The following is a 24795-nucleotide window of genomic DNA, read 5'->3' as shown; positions in this document are numbered from 1 at the left end:
ATAAAGCGTCCAATCTGCCCCAAACTTCACATGTGTGATAAGAGTCCTGGTTTGAAGACATCTATATGCCAATATTTAATTAGTCATAGTGGCACTGTAATTCACTCCCAGAAACACATTTGTATATGCCATGAAGTACCAAACATGCTAGAAACGCATTAAATCATGCAACACTTGGCTAAGTGCTAATGCCACGAAACAGGAAGTTGTTGTAACTCAGGCATACAATGTTCGATCTGCTCCAAACTTCACATGATTGATAATAGTCCTGACCTGAAGACATCTACTTGGCAATATTCAGTAATAGTCAAAGCGCCACCTGCTGACAGCAGGAACTGTGGTGCATCAAAACTACTTTGCCATATTTCTCCTCTATTTATCCGCTTAAATGAATATCGCCCACTGTTTTCCTAAGGCCACCAGGTGACGGCGAGCCCGGGTGCGAGTGCCTTTTCATTGCTGCTTGCAGCTTTAATTTGAATTGAATTTTAATTTTATATTTTTGGTTTTCAAACTGAATTTCGAATATTTTTTTTTTTTTTGTAGTTTTGTTAGTTATTATTTTTTATATTGTTATTGTTAGTTATTTTTATTTATTATTTATTTCCAGTTAGTCATTTTTGTTCTTCAGCTTTAACTTATTTCGGTTAGTTTCCAAAGCAACTTTTCTAATTTTCGTTTAGTTTAAGATTTTCATAAAATATCAACATTTTATTTAATTTCAGCTTTATTTTCTATTAATAACAGTAGTTTTGGTTTTAGTTAACGTTAAAGAATTAGTTTACTTTAAAATGAAAATTACCCCAAGATTTACTCACCCTCAAGGTATCCTAGGTGTATATGACTTTCGTCTTTCTGATGAACACAATCTGAGTTATGTAAATAAATATCCTGATGTGTCCAAGTTTTATAATGGCAGTGAACGAGACCAATGAGTATGAAGCTGAAGAAAGTGCATCAGCTGCATCCATCCATCATAAACATATTACACACGGCTCCGGGAGGTTAATAAAGGCCTTCTGAAGCGAAGTGATGTGTTTGTGTAATTAAAATATCCATATTTAACAAGTTATTCAAACTGCGAAGAAATTGTAATGCCTCTTGCAGTTCAAAATGCCTACGCCTATGCCTTCTGTATTCAACTTACGTGACGTTGGAAGTTGAATACAGAAGGTGGTCTGATGGAAGCTAGATATTTTACTTTATAACTTGTTAAATATGGATATTTTTCCTACACAAATGCATCGCTTCGCTTCAGAATGCCTTTGTTAACCCCCTGGAGCCATGTGGAGAACGTTTATGATGGATGGATTTACTTTCTTGAGCTTCTTATTCGTTGACCCCATTATAAAGCTTGGACGCATCAGGATATTTATTAACTTTATTAACTCAAATTGTGAAAGTCAAATACACCTAGGATGGCTTGAGGGTGAGTAAATCTTGGGGTAATTTTCATTTCATTTAATAACCCTGTGTGGTTGTCGTTAAAACAGAGACACAATGTAGCACCCTCTACAGTACAGTACAGAGCTTGACTGATGAATGATGAAGAATGTGTTGAAAAAGTGCAGTTGTGCTGAAGCCACAGGCTTGGTAACCTTGGTTTCACATGCTACTCACTGAAAATATTGTGCTATTTGGATCATTGCAGAGCATTACAGAGTGCTTAGGGTGTAATAATTTTAAATGTCCAAATCTTGGGATTTTATCTACATAACAAAGGAAACTGGTTACCACATTTGCTTCCATGGAAATGAGTGGATAAACACACTTTTAGAGGATGAAGAGATTGTCATCTCTTAACGCAGGTATACAGTATTTAGCTGTTTCAGAATATCAGTTCTGTATAGGTAAATGTATCTTTTCAGACCACGTGTAAAATAAAGTAGTTCTGCCAGATAACTGTTAGTCATTCTGCTCTGTGGCCGACAACGGCCCTGTCCTCATCCTGAATGTCAGCCTAACATACGGAATAGTCGTTCATTCCAAGATACTGTCTCGGAACACCAACGCTGGGCTTTCCCTGCAAGCTGTGCTCTTTTTCTCTGCCAGCAGAAGAAGTCAGAGACCTTTTCTCAACCCTGGTGAACCGGACATTGAGCAAAAACGAGCACTCTAGACCCAGACGGCAAAATAAAACTGAAGGACATTAAAAGTCCATTTCCACCACCGCAAATGATCTTAGTCTGAATCAAAAGAAGTAAAAGAGGTTGCCCGTTATCCAACTTTCAAGAGACAAAGAAAAAGACAATTAGAGCTGTCGTTGTGTCTTATGCTTAAGCTATCCTGAAATTGTAAATTGTACAGTAAATGTCCTATTCCATTAGCAGTACTTATAGTCACGAATGTTCATTTTAGAGGATATTTAAGTGTGCTGATTTTTCATTTGCGAGCTCCTTGCACGAAATGAAATTGGTAATTTATAAGAAAGCGAGGGGAAATGAGAATGGCTTTGTGTACACATCCCTCTGGCAAAGCATTCCATAAACTGAGGGGTAATCACAATAATTGTCTGGTGACAGAATATGCTGATTATATGATTATTTATGCATGTAATTGGCATTATTGTTATTTTTAGCTGGAAGTTAATTGCTAATGTAGATCCTGTAATTGGATCAGCATATTGCAACATTGCAATTCTATTAGCTCCTAATAACTGCCACAAAGTGGGAACACTTGGAGTGGGTGGAAGGTGTTTTTTTTTTTTTTTTTTTTTTCAGAGGCTAAGTATCTGCCTCTGTGGTAAAGAAGAAAAATGATAATACTTAAAAGAGTTTAATTAGAAAATATTACAAAAATGTTTTGCCAATGGAACCAGAGACTTTCTGTATGATATTCAAGAAATTATGTTTATTTCTTATGCACAAATATCCACATATTGTGTTGGACTACTTTTAACATGTATTATTACACAGAATTTAATATTAAATGTATTTGAAAGAAGCACTTAATGAGGCATTTTACTGTGCTTTCAATGTCAAGAAAGACAGCCTGCCATAATGTCACCATGAGAGCATGTTACATAAGTTTCTCAATGGTCAACACATTATCTCAAATGTGACAGCCATATTGTCTTGTTAACAGTGGAAGAGACAGAGAAAGTTGGTTGTATTACCTCAATCTTTCACAATCGGATCAGAGTGAGTAAAGGGACGGTGGCGTCTCGGTGAACTATGTCAAAAGATAAGAGCATAGACTGAGCTCTGTAATGTATCATTTGACAGAGGGAACCTTTGTTATCAAATGGAGGCATTGGAGCGCAAGTCTTTCTGTCACGCAGGGGACGGGTCCAGTCTCACCGCTGATATGAAAGGCTCATTACGAGGCTCTTATCGTGCTGGCATGAGGTTAATTGACAGGGTCTGCTAGTCGGCAGTGATTGTCTCCACCTTCTGCTGTGGGATATGTGTCTTTATCAGTCATCTGATCCTTGACTAGCAGACTGCAAGGAGAAAGGGACAGTCGAGAGTGTGTGGTCTTTCCTCAACTTGTATCTGTCTCTCACTATCCATCGCTCTTTCTTGCTATATTACTTCTGACAAGAGCTCTCCTGGGATACTGCCTGTCCAAAAGGCTTCAGAAAATACAAAAGAAGACCTGTGGACAAGAGTCTGTGGCAGATCTGCAGACTGCTGCTGAGCTGTTATATCATAGACAGTGACGTCCAAAAGTCTGAGACCATACTGAAAATCTAGATTTTTTGTAAAACCTGAAAATTAAGAACACTGTAAAAATTGACTGTGATTTTAACTGTAAAATATTGTAAAAACGCTACGGGGGGGAAAAAAATAAATAAATAAATAAAAAACTTGAGAAAAGGTTAACAGTAAGTTCCCGTACAATATACAGGGAAAAACTGTAAAAGATCTAACCGGACATTTACAGTAATTTTACAGTAAAATACTGTTAAATTTATAATTTTTAGAAGTAAAAAAAGCTAATCAAATTATAATTTACAGTGAAAAACTGTAAACTGACATTCCAACACTATCTCATGATATTTTACGAGGTGGCTAATTCGTACAAATTCGTATGACCTCACTCGTACGAATTCATATGATTTGTCTAAACCCCAGTGACGGGTAGGTTTAGGGGTGGGGTTAGGGGTAGGTCATTTGTGCGAATTCATACAAATTTGGCAACTCATAAAATACATACAATTTAGCAAAAAAAATCAATTTGTCATATGAAATTGTATGAATTAGCCACCTAGTAAAATACATAAGAACTACCGTGAGATGGGGTTGGGCATTCCCCGAATTCCCTGTGTGACTCTTCACATTTGAAAGTTTTTTGTTTAAATAATTAGTTTTTGTTATCAGTTACATTATGCACATTTGGATTTTATGTTATATCTTCTGTTGTTTAATGAATGTTTATTGCATTATTTTAGTGTCATGTCATGTTTTGTGTTTGTGTAAATGACTCTTCTGTATACTAGTATAATTCAGCTTGTGGAAAGGCTACTTCTGATGAACTTCTTCATGATTCTTCATGTGGCTTCCTCTTTTACCATCTGCATTATTATGATGGTTGTCAATATATGTTAAAGGCACAAAATCGATTTTAGTAGCAGTGTGCGACTGTGCGTTGTTGGATTTACCATTTTAAAGGTAAATTATATTACAAATGGTATGATATTAAAATTGTATTAAAAGTATTAAATTAGGAAAATCATCAATTATCCAAAACAGAAGTGTTTTCTTTCTTCTTCTTTTTCTTCTTCTTCTTTTTTTTAAAAGTATTTTTTGGTGCTTTTGCCTTTATTTATAGAGGACAGTATAGAGAGCAGACAGGAAGCAAAGCGAGGGTGGGGGGTGGAGGGGTGGTGATGAGATAGGAAAGTACCACAAGCCGGGACCATATTGTATGTTGAAGCCCACGAGGCTGCCGGCTTCGACAGAATAGAAGCATTTCCACTAGTGGTTTCAGACCCCACTGTACATAAAGCATGGAATGATACGTTAAAACATTTTTATATAACATTTTTAAATAATGCATACAAGTTATAGTACAGGTTAAAAAAGTAAGGAGATATCTGTGGTTGGTTGGTTGGTTGTGTGTTTGTTTTCTTTCAAGTGTGATTTTTCTCATGACAGGCATGGTATTGTTTCACTCTCAGTCAGAATCAGGGTGGAAGTCTGAGTAGATTTGTTTGAAAGTAATGCTGAGTGAGTTGGGTTTAAGTCTTCTTGTGTGTAGGTTTCCACTGACAGTGTGAGGACATGAAAAATGCTGTAATAACACCTTGTCATTGTGAACCTAATGATGCATGTCTGTCCCCAGTCTCCAGACTGGCAGGGTGACAGCCTCTCTCTCTTTCCTTCTCTCTCTCTTCTGTCTTACTTCCCCCACCCACCCCCATGTGTGCGCACACACATACACAATCAGACTCCATTTTGTGATCAAGAGAAATGACACAGCCATGACACGTTCTCTCATGATGACAAGTACCCCATTACAACACGGACACAGTTTCTCTGTTTCAAAACCTAGTGCTGCCTCTGTAGACAGCATTTAAAAACATCATAGTTGCTTTTGACATGAGGGTTGTTCCAACAGGTAGTCAATTAAATTTATTTTGCCTTCTACTGCCACCTTTTCAATGTCTTCGCCAAACAACAGACCAGAAGTCATTTATTTCCAGTGTATTAGAGCTGCATGTTGGTCTGATCATTTGCGTATGCGGAATTTTCAGATCCGATTTGAGTTTTATTTGCAGATTGACATTAGTGAAAAACAAAGTAAAAATCAACAATTGTTTTTTGTTTTTTTTTACTAAAACATTTTATTTAAAGGCTTATTATGAATAATTATGAACTAATGGTTATTTACATCGATTAGCCATAGTAAAAATACTGTTTTACTTTGATATGTTGGCGTCCATTTGTTTTATGTGGATATATTTATACATTTGTTATTCATTAATTTTAGCATGGTGAATAAATAAATAAAAATTTGAATAAATAAATAAATAAATAAATCCAAAATGGCAGGTGAGATGAATTGATGATTATAAGTAAATTAATATTTAATTTAATGCTGGAAAGTTTTGATACATTAGCCTCTTCCATCTAATTAAAAATGGGTTATATAGCTTAGCAACATAGTAATGTACAACTCAATTTTTTTAAACTCCTCTTCTACAAAGTTATAAATAAAGAATGCCCATCAAGTGGTTTTTTGCTTTATTATTCATTTTATGAAGTTGCTGTAAACTGGATCATTATATATTAGAATTGTACAATAGCATCAAATTTTTGTACATGCAACTTAGCTAGTTTCGTTTCGAAGTGGAACTTCAACACTGCATCTTGTTGTTGATGCTATAGGGAATGCCATCAGCATGACTGGTGTCTTAGTATATGTAAACAAAAGGTCTATGACGTCACACAAAAAGGGCCCAAGAATATAAAAGGGCACATAAGTTACGTATATGACATCAGCTTTTTTTGTCTTCAGGAGCTGTTTGTTTGCAAGAGCATGGTAAACAATGGAGAGCAGCGGCAAGAGTTTCAAACAGTGTGTTCCTCTGTGTAAAGCCCAAAGTATACATCGGCTGCACACCCAGCAACAGCGCATGCACAAGCAGGACAGAAGAGTCCACTAGGTGGCAATACGCACAGTACTGAGCACAATGTGCAGTCGTCGAAGAAGAGTGATTCAAAAACAAGACGAGTAAACTTAGAAGCATAACCTTCTCCATCGTTTTTGATTGCTGTTCTCTTGGTGTATCTTCTGAAGTATGTTGCAGTGGTGGATTCACTATTTTTCTTCTCTGATCCTGCCCAGCAAATGTCCCGTTGATGACATGATGCCTGGTAAGAGTATAGAAAAAATTGTACTGCGCATGTGTCGAACTCGGTGATTCGTGCGCATCCGTGGTCAAGTATACTTTGAAAGATGTGCAGACACGACTGCGCGCGAGATGCGTCTGGGCGCGGAAAGTTAAGTATGGCCAGGCCTTAAGGCATTATCTTACATCTGAGGACTGACATGAGCTCTGTGTTATCTGCCTCATAGCACACACGTTCAGCTCTTGAGCCTTCCATTTCTTCCTTATCTTCACACTGAGGTGGGAAAATCATGGAAGGACCCATACTCAGCCCACATTTTTCCCTTTCCAACATTTGAATCATTCGAATGTGGAGGGATTATGTGAGCAGGGCTATGTGAAGATGCTCCCTGTTGAAGAGATGCAAGCTAAGTAAACTTTACTTGTTAGGTATCCTAACTGGCTTGCCATCAAAGCTGTGCAAAGCTGTTGCTTTTGTGGGCTTCTTAGCAAGATCCAAGTAAAGGTAGAGGTAAAAGCCTCTTTTATTGGTGGATCGGCCGCGGAGGTATCGCGGCTTCTGGAACGTATCCGCGAACGGACCCGTATCGCCGTCCACTTTCGCTTAGTGACGGATCCGCAATGAAGGCGGGTCGCGGACCCGCTGTGGTTCCGCGCTTCATCCGCTCCGCATCCGCGATTAAAAACTTACCTCCGCGGCGGGTCCGTTTGGGACCCGCAAAATGATACAACCATTACAGTAAAGGCGCGTGCGCGTCCGCGGATCCGACATGGCTCCGCTCAGGATCCGCTAATTGACAGTAGAATTTACGGCGCGGCCCGGAGGTGGAGCTAATCCTCTGTGCAGCACTAAAACGAATGTGACAGTCACGCGGGTTTGGCGACTTGAATGCGGATCCGCCTAGGAGTCCCCTGCTGTGTGGGTAGAGAGTGCCCTTTACTTTGGTCAGGGTATGATATTGGGAATAAGGATTGTGTGTGTATCATAATGTATCTGTAATGCCACTCTTCCCAGTTATCATTGGAGATTTAAGTAGGGCTTAATCTCCCCTGTGATTCCATTAGGGTACAGAGTCTGTTTTGCGAGAGTCTCTTTGGGTACCGCAGTGTGTCCCATGGTCTCGTTACTTCACTCCCTTATGATTTTGTTGTGGTCGGGATATCTTCCCCTTTGGATGGTGGCGATACTAAGGTTGTAGCTATGGGCTTTTGGGCAGAGCAGTTGCTGTCCACTCCTCACCTGTCGCCTTTCTCAGTAACCTCAGCTTGGAGATACTGTGCTCCCTTTGGTAGACTACTCCCTGTGAGCCTCTCAGGCTTGGAGCCACTTAAGGTTATGCCCACTCTGTTTGTGCGCATTCACAGCCTAGTGAGGCAGGCATTTCTTCAGCATGATGCTAGGGTATTGTGTTCCCAATAGCGTCAACACCAAAGACACAGTTATGAAATTTCACTTAGAAAGGAATCGTCTTAGGTTGCGAATGCGAATGTTTGGGCGCTCCACGTGGGACTTCATAGGCTGCCACCTGCTATTGATTTTTGCCGTTTGTTAACATGTGCTCAGACACCGGCCACACTGATGGTGTTCCCTATAGCATCAGCACCAAGATGCACCGTCTTGTCCCCCTTCCCTAGGGAACCGAGTTGTATTCGCAACCTGAGACATTTTATTGTAACTGAAAAAAATAAAGAAATTCAGCAAATTTGCCATCAAATACAAGCGCTGCATCCATTATGTTCACTATGTTTTCTCTCTAACACGCCTCCAACTCAGGAAAGAGTTTGCCACTCATAATTACAACATTGTGGTGGTGTTCATGTGCATTCATCTCATAAAATAAAAATCTTGACTTGACTTGATTTGAACACACCATATGTAGAATGTTCCAAAACTGTCTTAGAAGGCAGCTGCCTATGTAAACAGTGGGCAGCGAGGTAGCTCAGTAGATTTTTTAGGGGGGGGGGGGGACCTACTGTAAGGATTGAGGTTGGTGAAGCTCCACTCAGACCCTGAGGGCTTGTTTAAACAGCAGGGGATGATAAAGCTCAAATGTGAGTCTGCATCAGAGCTTAGAGTTGCCCAGCCAAGGTACAAATTCCATTGAACATGTGATTTCTATTAATTAAATCATAATTGGGTTTTATATATTTATTTGCTTCAGACGTTTGGCAGAAGCGAGGAGCGAGATTAGACAGAGATTTACATGTAAAATGTAGGAGATTCATTAGGGTACCTTGGCAAAGATGAAATAATTTGACTGCCTGCAGGGCACACAGATGGCTCTGTATGTTTGCTAATTTGCTCCTCTTTCAAGGTCATTAGTTCTATTTGGTGAACTATCAAAAAGTTTATTTGAGGATGATAAGATTTATGTACGGCGTAAACAAGAACAGTGCCCTTGTTGTGACCGCAGTGCTGAATTCTATTGTTATATTCCTGGAACGTACAAGTTCAACGGCAGTGATGCTTGTTCTCATTATGTTAGGGATAAATTAAGAGCCAGAGATTTCGATTTATCTTGCCATACATATATATTCAGGTATTTGTGTGTGAGTACCTTTCTTTCATACTGTAAGTGGATAATAACCTCTAAGAGGTAATAAGAATACAATAAGAGATGTGTACCTGCTGAGGATAATTCAAACATTTCAAATAATCAATAATATAATCTACTTCCTCTTCCAAACCCACCCTCTCTCTCAATATTGCACTTCTCCCAGGTGGTCTTGCTATGAGTCTGAGGGTTTTTTTTTTTTTTTTTTTTTTTTGCTAAAATGAGGAAAGAAAGAAATTTGCCATTTTCCCCTCCCTCTTTAGAAAAGGGCTATTTGTTTTGCTAGGCAGGAAATGAGTTTTGACATAATGGATTTTCGCCATGCATTACATATACTGGGAAAGGGCCACTCTAAAATAAGGGCTCTGCGCTCTTTGTTTGCTTTAAGGCTCAACATTGAAGAACTCCTGAATGGGTTTGAAAATTTTGAATAGTGTTACATATGAAATTGTTCTTAATTATGTTGTAAAAACCTATAAATAATCTCATCGCTTTGATATAATGCATTATACTTTGTTGTGCAGCATGCAAGAAATATTTAATAACATCATTTTGGTTAGCTAATTTGTTCTTTAACCAGATTTTGGTATTGTGAGGCTTCTTCTTCCTCTTTTTTAAGTATAGTGTTATGGTTTTTTTTTTTGTGCTCTTTGAAGTTGAAAAGAGGCCATACAATTAATCAATTTCTCTGCCTCAAATCTGTTCTCTTAAAATAATGAGGAAAAAGGTTTTATCAATTTAAGTTGATTTTTACTTTGGCCGGTGTTCTCAGTGGAGGACAGGGTGTGAAGCAGTTTCCCCTTTACAGTAATTTATTCTCAATTTTTCCAACCCTTTATCTTCCTTCATTTGTTATGCTTTTGGAGTCATTTCATAGTGCCTGGATATGAGTTTCCTTTGGGAGAGATGATATGGTCAGGGAGATACCATCTGCCCATGGGGGAGGGGTGGACTAGTCATTTTACATTCTGTCTTCATGGTTTAGCTTTAATGACAGATTAAAATGATGGGCTATGCAGAATATGTAACAAAGCAGGATGGTGAGGAAAAGATGGCTTGTGCTAGTAAAGCACATTTAGGGTAACACTTTCTTTTATTCTTTTGAAAGTTCGTAGCCTGCAATATGACCCTCAAATAGTGTTAGAGCGTGAACAGAAAAACAAAATCTAGACATAAAAAATGCTCTTTTATCAAGAAGAGGCACTGAATCATCATTTCAAGCATAAAGGCTGGACTTAATTTAATCAACTTTATGTCCATGACATAGTTAAAGTTTTTAAAATCAGGGCATGATCAGAGAGTTCAATTGCTACGGCGGCATAAACAGTCTAGGACAATGCATTCTGCTTCAGATTTACTCAGCAATTGATTTTAAGAAGCTTTATATAGAGAATGTGCAAGTTTGGGGTTGAGAAACCTAGTTTGAATTTTCTTGTATTGAAAAATCTTCTCAACATCTAAATATGCCAATATTTGGACTGTTTGACAGTGAGACTTTTTTATATTATTCATTTATTGCAATTGTTAAAAATGAATGTTGTATTTTATTATCTTATTTTATTTTATTTTTCAATTCATTTCATTTTTAAATAAGTGGAACCACTAAACTGGCAATGACCTTCTGCTTCAATTGGATATACATTTTATTTATTTATTTTATTTGTATTTTTGTTATGTATTTATTTTTAATATTGCTATGACTAAGGCATCTTATTAGCATATGCCAAAACAATCTTTAATGGAGGAATCTGAAGGTTTGTATTGTCCAGGGATTAGATTTTCTTTTCCTTAAGAGCATTTTTTCAGCATCATTTAATAATTATATAGCTTTATTTTGATCTTGCCTCGTGTTAATTGGACATACTCTAAAATAGGTCAGTCTTATGTTTCACTGAAGGACTTTTTCTATGAATTTCCCGAGCGACATTCCATAGGTACGGTTACGTGACTGAGCGCCTCATTCCTCCCTCATTCACTCAGTGTTCGTTCCAGAATGCTTTCTCTGCATTTCTTCATGCTGTCCTCATTCGATCTTACCAGCATATAATAACTCTGCCAACGCTGAGGAAAGAAACATAATGCCATTCTTACAGTCATATTAAATCTGCCAGTACAGTAAGAAGGGAAAACAGAATAAAATGTCAGGGTTTATACCCTGATTGAGGATGTCGTACATGCAGCACCTTACACACAATTAGAAGACGTAAGCCAAAAGTAAAGACCATAACGACTTAAATACTCATCCTTTTTTGTCACAGTTATTGTCACACGTGCATTTTTTAGCTGAAAGAATGGTATGCGGTGTGGATACGACTGATTTTCCTCATAGACCACCCTAGTGCGATCACATCTTTGACAGCTGGCTCTATTAGAGGATTATGAACACGGCTGTGGGCGGCAGAAGACCATGCTGACAGACCTGTTAGTAACAAATGACTCCACAGACTATGAAAACACTTAAACAACCCATCTGAGTTCATATGGTCACTCAACCTGGAATGATGTACCGTACCGTAACAAAAAGCTAAAAATATGGTATTTCCATATACTTTTTATATGGTTAACCAATAAGAGCAAAGAATGGGTAGCAGGTGACTACTGACTATCAATCACGTTATAAAAGAGCCATGAGGAAGTTCAGTGTGAGAAGTGAGGTTATGTGGTCTATAGCCTGACCATAACAGTTTGGTTGCACAACGCCAATTTAAAGGTGTTTCGGGAACTGTACAGAACTTGTGACAGTATTGAGGTTTACGCTGCATGGTTGTGCTTGCGCAGCAGTTAGAGTGGTTTGTTCAGCATATTTTAATTTTGGACTTGAAATCAAGAAACCAATTTCAGAAGTCATCATTGTGGCATCAAGCAGGCAGGGTGAATACCAATCCAGTTTCAAAGCAGAACAAAAAACAGCTGTAGAAAAACAATATATATATATTTAAACTGCTTTCATAAAGCAAAACACTTTTTTTAACACTTAATCCTCTTTAAAATAACTGAACTTAGACATCTTTAAGATGACCAAAAATTAAACAGAGTGGTAAAGCAACCAGTTCTCTTTGCATTCACACTGTCCTCACTCAGATCTCATTTGGTCCACTTTAACTGTGACAAGATTTCAGTCCAGTCCAAATTTAATATTTTATTAAATATAATTTAATGTAACAATGTTGCAGTGTCCCTTAAAGGTCCTATGACATGCTACTTTTTGGATGCTTTTATACAGGCCTAAGTGGTCCCTAGTAATGTATCTGAAGTCTCTTTCCCTAAATTCAGCCTTGGTGCAGAATTTCAGCCACTACAAGCCAGTCCCACAATGAGCTTTTCTCAGGACGTGCCATTTTCTGGGTCTGTAGCTTTAAATGCTAATAAGGAGGAGAGAGGCGGGGCAAGGTGGAGGGTGGGTGTGGCCTTAACCAGCTTGCGGCTACGGTACCATGAGCTAATGTTGACAATGGATGTATCGCAATGGCTCGTAGACACGCAGTCATTCAAGCGTTTCAGTTTGACCCAGAATCTGATCCGGATGAAGAAGTTGCAACTTGCAACTCAGCGGCTACAGCAGGACATCTCCGAATGGTTAGTTTAAAACATTGTGTCAGGATACGGTACTTTAGTTGGTTTATGTATGCTGTTACAGTTATTATCATGTAGCTAATGTGCTAGCCTACATGGTTGGCTCTTCATGTTGCTCTGATTTGCTATCGTATATATATATATATATATTATATATATAATTATCAGCTATAGACACTAACCAGCGCAACTAAATTAGTCATCTGCCATTATTACAAATACCTTTTCGGATAGGTGCCGTTGTGGAAAATGTGCTACCATGCCAACATCATTTATCTGTTTACATATTTTATATTTCATAAATCTTAAAAGTTTTTACAATCTTTTTACAATTACATCAAGCTCTGGAATCTTGAAATGTGGATATCGCGTGCGCCAACAGCAGAATGGTTATCCGAACAACACAGAAATGTACAACACTCACGTTACAGTGTGTGTATTCACCACAGTATATGGTATTCACACACATACTTGATGCTGTTTACCTTTACATTAGCGACAGAAACTGGGCTGTATTGGCCCACGTTGAGGAAACAGTCGTCGGTGAAATGTGTGGCGCAGACATACAAAACTATGGGAAGTTGTATCGGCGTATTAACGTTACCAGAGAAAATAAAATTAGCCCACTGTTTCTTCATAGGCTCGGATGAAGGAAATAAAAAAAAAAAAATACTAAGGTGTTCATTTGTACATCCAAACACTGAGCAACTGCCATGCTTCGCTCGTTTACAAGCCACGATGTCTCTCGAGGAAAAAAAAAAATATTGTGCTCGAATCTCACTGTAGTAGCTCATTTTCTCATGGGCGGGCAAAGCAGAGAAAGGGGAGGTAACCTTTCCCCGTATGACGACATATGGGGAAGATTCCAGATTGGGTCGTCTGAGCTTTCATTTTCTCAAACGCGAAGCAAAACACCCAGTGCTCGGTTTACACCCATCGCCTTTTCTAGCCACTGGGGGACCATATGCAGGCTAGGGGAACTCATATTAATGTTAAAAAACCTCATAAAGTGAAATTTTCATGCCATGGGATCTTTAAAGGGATAGTTCACCCAAAAATGAAAATTAGCCCATTTACTCACCCTCAAGCCATCCTAGGTATACATGACTAGGTATATATCTTCTTCTATCTATCTCTGACGGACACAATCAGAGATATTTAAAAATATCCTTAGTCCTCCAAGGTTTAAAATGGTTGTGAATGGGGGGGCCGCGTTTTGAAATAAAAATAATGCATCCATCCATAAAAAACTAATCCATACGTAATCCATAATAAAGGCCTTCTAAAGCGAAGCGATGCGTTTTTGTAAAAAAAAAATCCATATTTAAAACTTCATGAATTCAAATAACTAGCTTCTGACCGACGACCGTACGCAGAATGCGCAAGTCCTCTTGCGGCAAATGAGTAATCTTCTGACGCGATGTATGACGCAGGATGTAGGAGTATTGTAAGCTTTGACTTATCTCGCGGTTCAAACAAATAGGGCTGTGCAACAAATTTAAGCTCCTCTTCTCTTATATCGAAATCCTCCGAATTTTCTCTTTAAAGGTGCCCTTGATTCAAAAATTGAATTTACCTTGGCATAGTTGAATAACAAGTGTTCAGTACATGGAAAAGACATACAGTGAGTCTCAAACTCCATTGTTTCCTCCTTCTTATATAAATCTCATTTGTTTAAAAGACCTCAGAAGAACAGGCGAATCTCAACATAACACAGACTGTAACAGTCAGGATGTACGCCCCAATATTTGCATATGCCAGCCCATGTTCCCAACATTATTAAAGGCATTAGACAAGGGCAGCCAGTATTAACGTCTGGATGTGCACAACCAAATCATCAGACTAGGTAAGCAAGCAATAACAACAGCGAAAAATGGCAGATGGAGCAATAATAACTGACATGATTCATGATAACATGATATTTTTAGTGATATTTGTAAACTGTCTTTCTACATGTTTCATTAGCATGTTGCTAATGTACTGTTAAATGTGGTTAAAGTTACCATCGTTTCTCACTGTATTCATGGAGACAAGAGCCGTCGCTATTTTCATTTTTAAACACTTGCAGTCTGTATAATTCATAAACACAACTTCATTCTCTATAAATCTCTCCAACAGTGTGTAATGTTAGCCGTTAGCCACAGAGCACTATCAAACTCGTTCATAACCAAATGTAAACATTCAAATAAACACTGTACTTACGCGATTAGACATGCTGCATGACGAACACTTTATAAAGATCCATTTTGAGGGTTATATTAGCTGTTTGAACTTTTTTTATGTTGTTTAAGGCAAGCGCGAGCTCCGTGGGCGGAGAGCACGAGCAATTAAAGGGCCAGCAGCCCTGAATCGGCTCATTTATAATGATGCCCCAAAATAGGCAGTTAAAAAAATTAATAAAAAAAAATCTATGGGGTATTTTGAGCTGAAACTTCACAGACACATTCAGGGGACACCTTATACTTATATTACATCTTTAAAAAATAATTTCTAGGGCACCTTTAAAAAATGATCATTGTAGACTTATAATCCGTGACCGGTGATTTGTTTTGCTCTATCCTCTGCGCCTCCGCTTTCGTTATTACGTTGTGCATCAGGTCAAAGGATACTCTTCCGTTGCAAATCAACTTGTGCATTCTGCACATTCGTCCACTGGAAGCTAGTTATTTGAATTTATAAAGTTTTAAATAGGGATATGTTTCTTACAAAAATACGTTGCTTCCCTTTAGAAGGCCTTTATTAAGCCACTGGAGTCGTATGGATTACTTTTTTTATGAATGGATGCATTATTTTTGACTTAAAAACGCTTTATCAGACTTATCAGTTTAAGTTGTTGTGGTTCATAAAATTGTAAGTGAACCACGTAAGTGAAAGGGGGCATTAAAGGCATCTGACTTCCTTCAAAAAGTGTGGAAACATCCTAAGACACACAGAGGAAAAACTCTATGTGCATGTGCATTTGTGTATGGAGGCTGTGCATCTGTGCATTTTTGTCTATATGTATGTGTGTGTGTAGTGACTCAGGAGTAGATAGATATCCAGGATGGCTTGTAATGGTTCAGATAGGCCACTCTCACCCACGGTGACAGGGAGATTGGACAGTTAGAAGACAGAGTGCAGGCAGAAAGACCCTTACACAGCCTTATTAGCCATGTAGAGTTATCTCCCAAGTGTCAATACAGAGAGCGCAGCAGAGAGATAGCAGGACAACAGGGAGGGGGCCGGGGGATCTTGACTAAGAGAAACAGGATGACCGAAAACTTAAAGGAAGAAAGCAGGTGATAGAAAAGAAGGAGCTTGCGACAGAAAGCATAGAGAAATGTTGGTATGGATGGAGAAAGGGGTTTGTAGACAATCTCTCTCTCTCTCTCTCTCTCTCTCTCTCTCTCTCTCTCTTTCTCACTCACACACACACACACACACACGTTTGTTTTTGTGAATTGTGGGGACATTCCATAGATGTAATGGTTTTTATACTGTACAAACCGTATTTTCTATCCCCCTACACTACCCCTACCCCTAAACCTACCTATCACAGGAAACTACACATTTTTACTTTCTCAAAAAAACAAAAAAAAAAAAAAAACTCATTCTGTATGATTTATAAGCCTTTTGAGGACATAGGGTAATGTCCTCATAAGTCACTCTCTCATTGTAATACCTATGTCATACCCATGTCATTATATACATTTGTGAACTGATATGTTACAAAAACGTGCACACACACACACACACAAATATGAAAGGAGCTGGAAGACAGTGGAAGAGAGAGGGATAAAGCCTCATACACTCACAAAAAGTGGTTTGCTGACAGAAAAAGGGACAAATTCTCTCTCTCTCTCTCAAACACACACACACACACACACAGGAGCTGACAGAGAGAGGTTGTGCTCCCCCACCATCCCAGCACCTGTCACACTTTGAGATAATCATCCATCATGGCCGGCCGTTGGCCTGTGTGGTCCTTTTTAATAGACACTATTGACACTAGTCGTCTCCTCTCCCACCCACAAGCTGTCACCAGACAGAAGTGATGTGTGTGCCTGAGAGAGAGGAAGGGAAGAACTCTGGATTTTGTTCCAGACATCACAAGCACTGGCAAAGGAACACATCTATCTATCTATCTATCTATCTATCTATCTATCTATCTATCTATCTATCTATCTATCTATCTATCTATCTATCTATCTATCTATCTATCTATCTATCTATCTATCTATCTATCTATCTATCTATCTATCTATCTATCTATCATTTTATATCAATCGTTCTATCGTTCTTTCATTTTTTCTGTCTATCATTCTATCGTTCTTTCTATCTATCGTTTTTACCGTAAATTGAACAGGGTATTTTTTTCTATCTATCTATCTATCTATCTATCTATCTATCTATCTATCTATCTATCTATCTATCTATCTATCTATCTATCTATCTATCTATCTATCTATCTATCGTTCTTTCATTTTTTCTGTCTATCATTCTATCGTTCTTTCTATCTATCGTTTTTACCGTAAATTGAACAGGGTATTTTTTTCTATCTATCATCTATCTATCTATCTATCTATCTATCTATCTATCTATCTATCTATCTATCTATCTATCTATCTATCTATCTATCTATCTATCTATCTATCTATCTATCTATCTATCTATCTATCTATCTATCTATCTATCTATCTATCTATCTATCTATCTATCTATCTATCTATCTATCTATCTATCTATCTATCTATCTATCTATCTATCTGTTTTTGATTTTAATAATAATAAATGGTTTACCAAATCATCATATTAGAATGATTTCTAAAGGATAATGTGACACTGAAGACTGGAGTAATTGCTGCTGAAAATTCAGTTTTGCCATCACAGGAATAAATTACATTTTACAATATATTAAAATATAAAATTTAATTTGTAATAATATTTCACAATGTTACTATATTTTTGATTAAATAAATGCAGTCTTGATGAGCATAGGAGACTTCTTTCAAAACCTTTTAAAAAATCTTACCAACCCCAAACTTTTGATCAGTACTGTATGCAGAATTTTGAAGTATTGTTAATTCATTCCTAATGCATTCACTAAAGTTAACAAATTGAACCCTATTGTAAAGTATTACAATTGGGCTACAGTTTTTTAATGGATAATGCACCAGTTTATTTGTGTGGCACATGTTATGAGGGCATTGACCCTGACATTGAGATGGCCCAGAAGGTGCAGACAGTGGGGAACACATGAAGCTATTTGAGAGGACTCTAAGTGCTCCATAAAGGACATTTGGCACACAAATAACTGGGTTTTTACATCCGGCCAAAGCTTGGTTATACTTATACTTTGAGCAAACTTTGGGTGATTCAGACTCACAGGTCTAAGAGCTTATGTAGCGTTAATGTGTTTGGCAAGCACTCTTCATTGACCTTCTCATTGGAGATGGGGAAGCCACTGAAACTGTAGCTTGACAAACCTCTTGAACTTCTTGAAGTGAAATTTCTAAAATGGTGTGTGGTATGAAGAGAAGAATTATTTTATCATTTTTGTTCTAAAGTTATAATTTTCAAGCATAAGTATTTATATTAAATACACTTCAATTTATTAGACATTTGGTTGTTTGATATTTAACATTTTATTAATGTAAAATTATTAATGATTTATTAATGATCAATCATTCAAACTATTTTTAATTTCAAGTTTAAATTAAACAGAAATCACAAAACCCTATTATAATCAGTCGCATTTGGCTTCATCAGCATTTCCCAGAGTAAATGTGATATATATTTCTCTAGCTTATTATATACACGTTCATTTTCACATTAAATAAAAATAAATTGACTAGTCATTTACTCATCGTCTTGTTGTTCCAAATCCTTATGACTTTATTCTGCCATAGATAGTTTTTGACAAAAAAAAGAGAAATCAGTGAGGTCCATTGTTGTTTGGACTTCTTTTATGTTCCACAGAAGAAAAAGTCATACAGATTTAGAATGACATGACATTACTTCTAGCTAGTTACTTACCTACACTGATGAAGACCATCAGACAGAGGCTTGAGGAAGGTTTACAGACTTGTTAACACTCATCCAGCTCTAACCTCAATTGTCCATCTCCACCGTGAGTAGGCCAGACACGCGAGCAGAAGCATTGGAGGCTAATGGAGGCTCACAGTGGCGCGGAAGGGAAATGAGGGTCTGGGGCTGGGCAAAGGGGCTGGTCCCAGGAGGCTCTGAAAGACTTTAATAGCGGAGCCAGGGAGATGCCTGCCTGCTGTGGTTTCTCGGTTGCCGATGATTTTAGTTTCAGGTGACGTGCATCATGCTCTATTAGCGGCCTCTTCCGACCACAGTTTTCTTTGGCATGTGAAAGGCGCGCTGGAGCTCCGCTCTGGACGCGTAGCTTTTCAACACACGTACACACACATACACACCCGAACACTTTACATAGATGCAGGTCTGCATCTCTGCAACCAAACACAGGAACGATAGACACACACGTACCTATGTGCACAAGCTCTCAGCTCCTCATATTTCCAGCTTCCCCTAAAACACACATATACACCGGACACATATATGCGCTTTTAGGAATGATTCTATCACTTCAAGTCAATCAAAGAATAAATTAGCTTTAAAGAGTTAGTTCACCCAAAAAAGAAAGTTATGTCATTTATTACTGACCCTCATGTCGTTCTACACCCATAAGACCTTCGTTTATTTTCGGAATACAAATTAAAGGTGCCCTAGAACCCTTTTTCACAAGAGGTAATATAAGTCTAAGGTGTCCCCTGAACGTGTCTGTGAAGTTTCAGCTCAAAATACTCCATAGATTTTGTATTATTCAATTTTTTAACTGCCTATTTTGGGGCATAATTAAAAATGCGCCGATTCAGCACGTGTCCCCTTTAAATGTTCAACTCTATAATACATCAAATAAACAAAGTTCACACAGCTAATATAACCCTCAAAATGGATCTTTACAAAGTGTTCGTCATGCAGCATAAAGTCTGTTGATTCGGCTGTGATGCTTCAGACGTTATTATTGGCTTGTCTAATGCATTGAACATGGGCTGGCATATGCAAAATTTTGGGGCGTACATATTAATGATCCCAACTGATCATGTGACTACAGTGGTTCAACCTTAATATTATAAAGTGATGAGAATGCTTTTTGTGTGCCAAAAATAACAAAATTATGACTTTATTCAACAATATCTAGTGATGGGCAATTTCAAAACACTGATTCATGAAGCTTCAAAGCTTTACGAATCTTTTGTTTTGAATCAGTGGTTCAGAGCGCATATCAAACCGCCAAAGTCACATGAACTTTTGAATTTTCAAAACACTTATGATGTATCGAAGCCTCGTTTACTGAAATCATGTGATTTTGGTGCTCTGAACCACTGATTTGAAACAAAAGATTTGTAAAGCTTCGAAGCTTCATGAAGCAGTGTTTTGAAATTGCCCATCACTAGATATTGTTAAATAAAGTTGCTATTTTGTTATCTTTGGCACACACAAATTATTCTCGTCGCTTTATATTATTAAGGTTGAACCACTGTAGTCACATGAACTGTTTTAAATATGTTTTTAGTAGCTTTCTGGGCATTGAAAAAGGGAGTGTTCTTGCTGACGATGGAGGCCTCATTGAGCTATCGGATTTTATCAAGAAATATCTTAATTTGTGTTCCGAAGATGAACGAAGGTCTTATGGGTGTAGAACGACATGAAGGTCAGTAATAAATGACATCATTTTCATTTTGGGGTGAACTAACCCTTTAAGTCTTCTTAAAGGATTAGTTCACTAAAAAATGAAAATTCTGTTATTATGTACTCACCCTCATGTCATTTCATACATGTGCTTTTTTATGTGCAACATAAAAGTTTAATTCTTTTAACAATAGTTTACACATCTCTTATCATACAAGGACAGTTTATAGCGACCAGAAAAAGGACAAAAAATCACTAGAAAATATGACCATGGAATATATTCCTTGCTCAAGGGCACCTCAGTTGTGGGTAATGAGAGTGGAAGGGGGGCGCTATTCACTCCCCCACCTACATTTCCTGCCAGTACTGACACTCGAACCCATGGCCTTCGGGTTGCAAGTCTGACTCTCTAACCATTAGGCCACAACTGCCCCCAACTAACAATAACCAATTGAACCCTATTGTCTTTATCTAAAGCACTGCATTCAAACTATACTTTTTATCCATTCATGCATTCCTTGGGAATCAAAACCATGACCTTGACATTGCTGATTGAACTACTCAAACGCACTCTATATGCAAAGTTTCGAGGAGGACAGGATCAGTGATCAATGACCTTAATTACAGCGGTACACAAGTTGCATGGACTATTATAGTGCTTTTTTGGAGCTTAACAGCTGTGGTCACCAGAAAGTGGTCATTTTATAACAAGAGTTTGTATTCCAGTAGCAGCATGGTTTTGGAACGACATGGGTGAGTAAAGAAGAAATCATTCTTTGAAATAAGCTATTTTGATTGTGATCAACATTAGATACCATCTCACTCTAAATCCATTTGAAATTGAAGAAATCGAAATGGAATTTCAAAGAACTTTAATCAAAGGCCGTATATGAGTTCTCTATATTCTTACTATTAAAACTTAAATAATATATCAATGTCTAATCTAATGAAAGTTATATCAAAGATCTTGAGATAAAAGCCAATCGCACATGCACAGGAATGACTTAAACTCTTGTCTTTGGCAGTGGTGCCAGATGAGGAATCAGGCACGAGTGTATTTACACCACACAGAGGTGTGTCCACACGTCCCGTAGCGCCTGTGTGAAGTGGTCGGATGTTGGTCCCTCATGCGGTCCTTGCAAGTCTTCCAAAATCCTGGGTGGCTATGAATTTCACTGTAGCTCTTTTTCCTCCCCTTCTTTCCTTCTTGAACCTAACTCTTTTTTTTTTTTCTTTTAGTCAAAATGAAGGAAATTTCCTGTCTGAGGCAATTCTTTGTTTGTTTCCTCGGATGAGGTGGGGAAAAAATAGTCTGAACGAGGAGGCAGAGCTCGCATGACACTGCCCAGCTAAACATTAGAGCCTAATGTGTCATCTGAACAGGCCCTGAATGGAAATTTACAGTGGAACATGTCAAAGTGGGCTTCCCTCATGTTTTATTAAGGTACAACTGTAGAATTAAATCCTGATTTTTCACCCCTCATTAACAGATTACAAAAGTGTGTTTGAATCCACCTTCTTACCCAGCTGTTATTTTAATGCTGTACAACACTGTCCTGATTATGCACCCATAAGGCCATTCCGTGCAGTATGTAAACACCCATAAGGATTCACACACACACACACACACACACCAAAGAACTGAATCCAGACACAAAACAGAGCTGTTTCTCTTATGAAACTGCTTTCATATTCTAATAAGAGCAGTCAGAACATCAAAGAGCCTTATGCAGATTAAGTCATTAATGTAGAGAACCTGTTAGTTGAGCTTGCGTGTGCGCAGTTACGCAGATCATCCGTGCGTCACGCTCCGTGAAGCAAAATGAGAGAAACTGCAGACAAATGAGCCCAGTGGAAAGTCTTTTTTTGCCTTTAAAGTGACTGGAATGGGTCGCACGAAGGGTGTCTGTTTACACTTGTCAAGTTTTGAACTTGAATATATTCTTACAGAGCGTGTCAGGGGCAATGAATGACACAGTTGTGACAATTCAAACCCACGGTCCGTAACTGAATGGCAGCGAGTGAATGAGTTGTTTGGTCAATACACCAACTCCTTAGCAACCATTTCTGTGGCTAAATGGAGGGAATTTTATGCTCTGGCCCCCACCCAATGCACACAAAGCCGACTACGACTTCATTGCGGCGAGTATAAAAATAATTTATTCTGGCTAAACCCTTTCGCCAAATCTTTTAATCACCGTAAAGGCCTTTCAGTATGTGTTATGTTGCAGATTCCTTCAGATGCCTATATGTGAAGTATTTATGATGTGTTCCTATGTGGTACATATAAGGCATTGATTTATTTTGCCAGGAAGAGGAGGATGCTGTAACACTGGTTTATGTCGTAGATGACCTGAAATTGTATTTGACACTCTCTGGTGATGCTTCAAGAGCTTATGAATCATTTGATGTAAATGTCTTTGGAAGTTATTTGCCGTGTAACTTGCGTGGAATTGAAATTTTGTGTCCTGTGATTCTCCGTCCAAACCTGTGTAATTTAGTTCATAAACAGTAGCTTCAGTCAAGTTTGAAACTTGAATCAGTTTGTATCCTTATGTCCAAGAGAGTCACTGCATTGAAAGGCAGCCCACCCTGTTGGTTTTGGCAGAACGGCATTTTTTTCTCTCTTCGAAATGCAGCGGTTCAAACCCCACTCTGAGCTTTGATGTGCAAGTGTTATAAGTCTGTTCAATTGTAATATATATCTCTGTCACAGCGTCTCATAAATTTCCAACTAAACGCCAGTTCTGTAAAATCAGAGAAATGTCACGCGTTCGCTATACACCCGGTTCACACATACGTATTTTTGACATTATCTTGTCTGTATGTGCAGAAAACACATTTTTCCGTCTTTATGAATAATGCAAAGGAATCGCATGCCGTCTCCGATATTTAAAGAAACGGTCAAAAACATCTCATCTCATTAAGTAACCCTGTTAACCTCCGGTTAGAGAGTCACGTGACTCACGCGGAATATGTTATTTACATTCACGGAGCGGGAAGATGTTTGCAGAGAAGGATAATTTGACAGTCCGATAAACCAGCAGACAGACAGATAAACAGTCTGCCTCGTCGCCACAGAGATCTCATTGTCAGTCTTACTGAAACCCTTGTTTCACACTCCATCCCGACAGCCACGGGGCAATATTTAAGCAGACAGTCAGAAGACGTCCAAATATTGAACAACATTTTCTCTTTATTTCTAACCCTCTGCTTTTTTTCTATTACTTCTGTAGCTGATTTTTTTTTTTTGGCTGAGACCACAAATCCCAAACAAACAGGACGGCCGAGGAGCGGGAGAATGGGCTGACTCATCAGAGAGAGTGAGAGTGAGAGAGATGGTGAAGAGCTCTCCATTCTCGCTGAACCAGAGCAAAGAGGGCCGACCGGTGCTCTGCATACAAGCTCATGGACCACCCAGGTTTCTCTACTATAAAGTAATATTGCTTTAGCCACCTCTACTGCTGCATTGGTTAGGCTAAAGGTATGAAGTTATTACAGGCGTCTAGAAAATATTATGCGATCTGAATACTCCTGACCACCACAACAGAGGGACGGCGGTTTGACAAGTATTAAAAACTGCTTAAACATATACAGTAAGACTAAAATAAATACATTATTTTTTAATATTATAGACCATTCACAGGTAGGTCAGGTTTCTACATTGTCCTTACATCTTATATAAAGACTTTTATTTTATATGTATTTGTATATTTTATTAAAGGCTAAAAATAAATTAAAAAGGGACAAGAAAGAACATTTGTGGTTAGGGTCTTGTTTTTGAAGTTTCCCTTTAATTTCATATCTGAAAGCTGTTGCCAATAATTTGATGATTATACATTTCCAGTGTTTGGTGTACAGTCTCCTCTCTGCAGTAATTGTCTGTCTGTTTTGGTAAGCACGAATGTCATTGCTATTCCTTTTTCTTTTCTTCTGGTGGCCTTTAGGGGAAAGGCTAATATCTTGTGTGTCAATTCACAGCATGAAAACTTTTAGATCTATATAAGGTTACTCATTTCAGAACTTATTTTCTAAGAGAAAGGGAGGGAAAAAATAAATACATTATTTATGAACATATTCCCAGTCCAATGGTTAATTGTTTATCTTTTCACAATTGCTTTGATGTAACCAGAAACGTAATCCATAAAAGAAAGAAGAAAGTTTCCCTGTTTT

At 38.1% G+C, this 24795-nt stretch overlaps 1 long non-coding RNA gene across 1 annotated transcript; it reads left to right on the top strand.

Moving 5' to 3' along the window:
* The first annotated feature begins 12740 nt into the window (after positions 1-12740).
* Positions 12741-24381, top strand: LOC125267475. Its single transcript, XR_007184679.1, has 4 exons — positions 12741-12927; positions 21648-21781; positions 21862-22066; positions 23859-24381. It is a non-coding gene; the product is annotated as an uncharacterized LOC125267475 (long non-coding RNA).
* The last annotated feature ends 414 nt before the right edge of the window (positions 24382-24795 follow it).

The sequence above is a fragment of the Megalobrama amblycephala genome, linkage group LG4 (assembly GCF_018812025.1).
Source record: "Megalobrama amblycephala isolate DHTTF-2021 linkage group LG4, ASM1881202v1, whole genome shotgun sequence".
In the NCBI taxonomy this organism is placed as follows: Eukaryota; Metazoa; Chordata; class Actinopteri; order Cypriniformes; family Xenocyprididae; genus Megalobrama; species Megalobrama amblycephala.
Note: the sequence above shows the minus strand (reverse complement) of the source record. Positions and strands in the feature narration are given on the sequence as shown.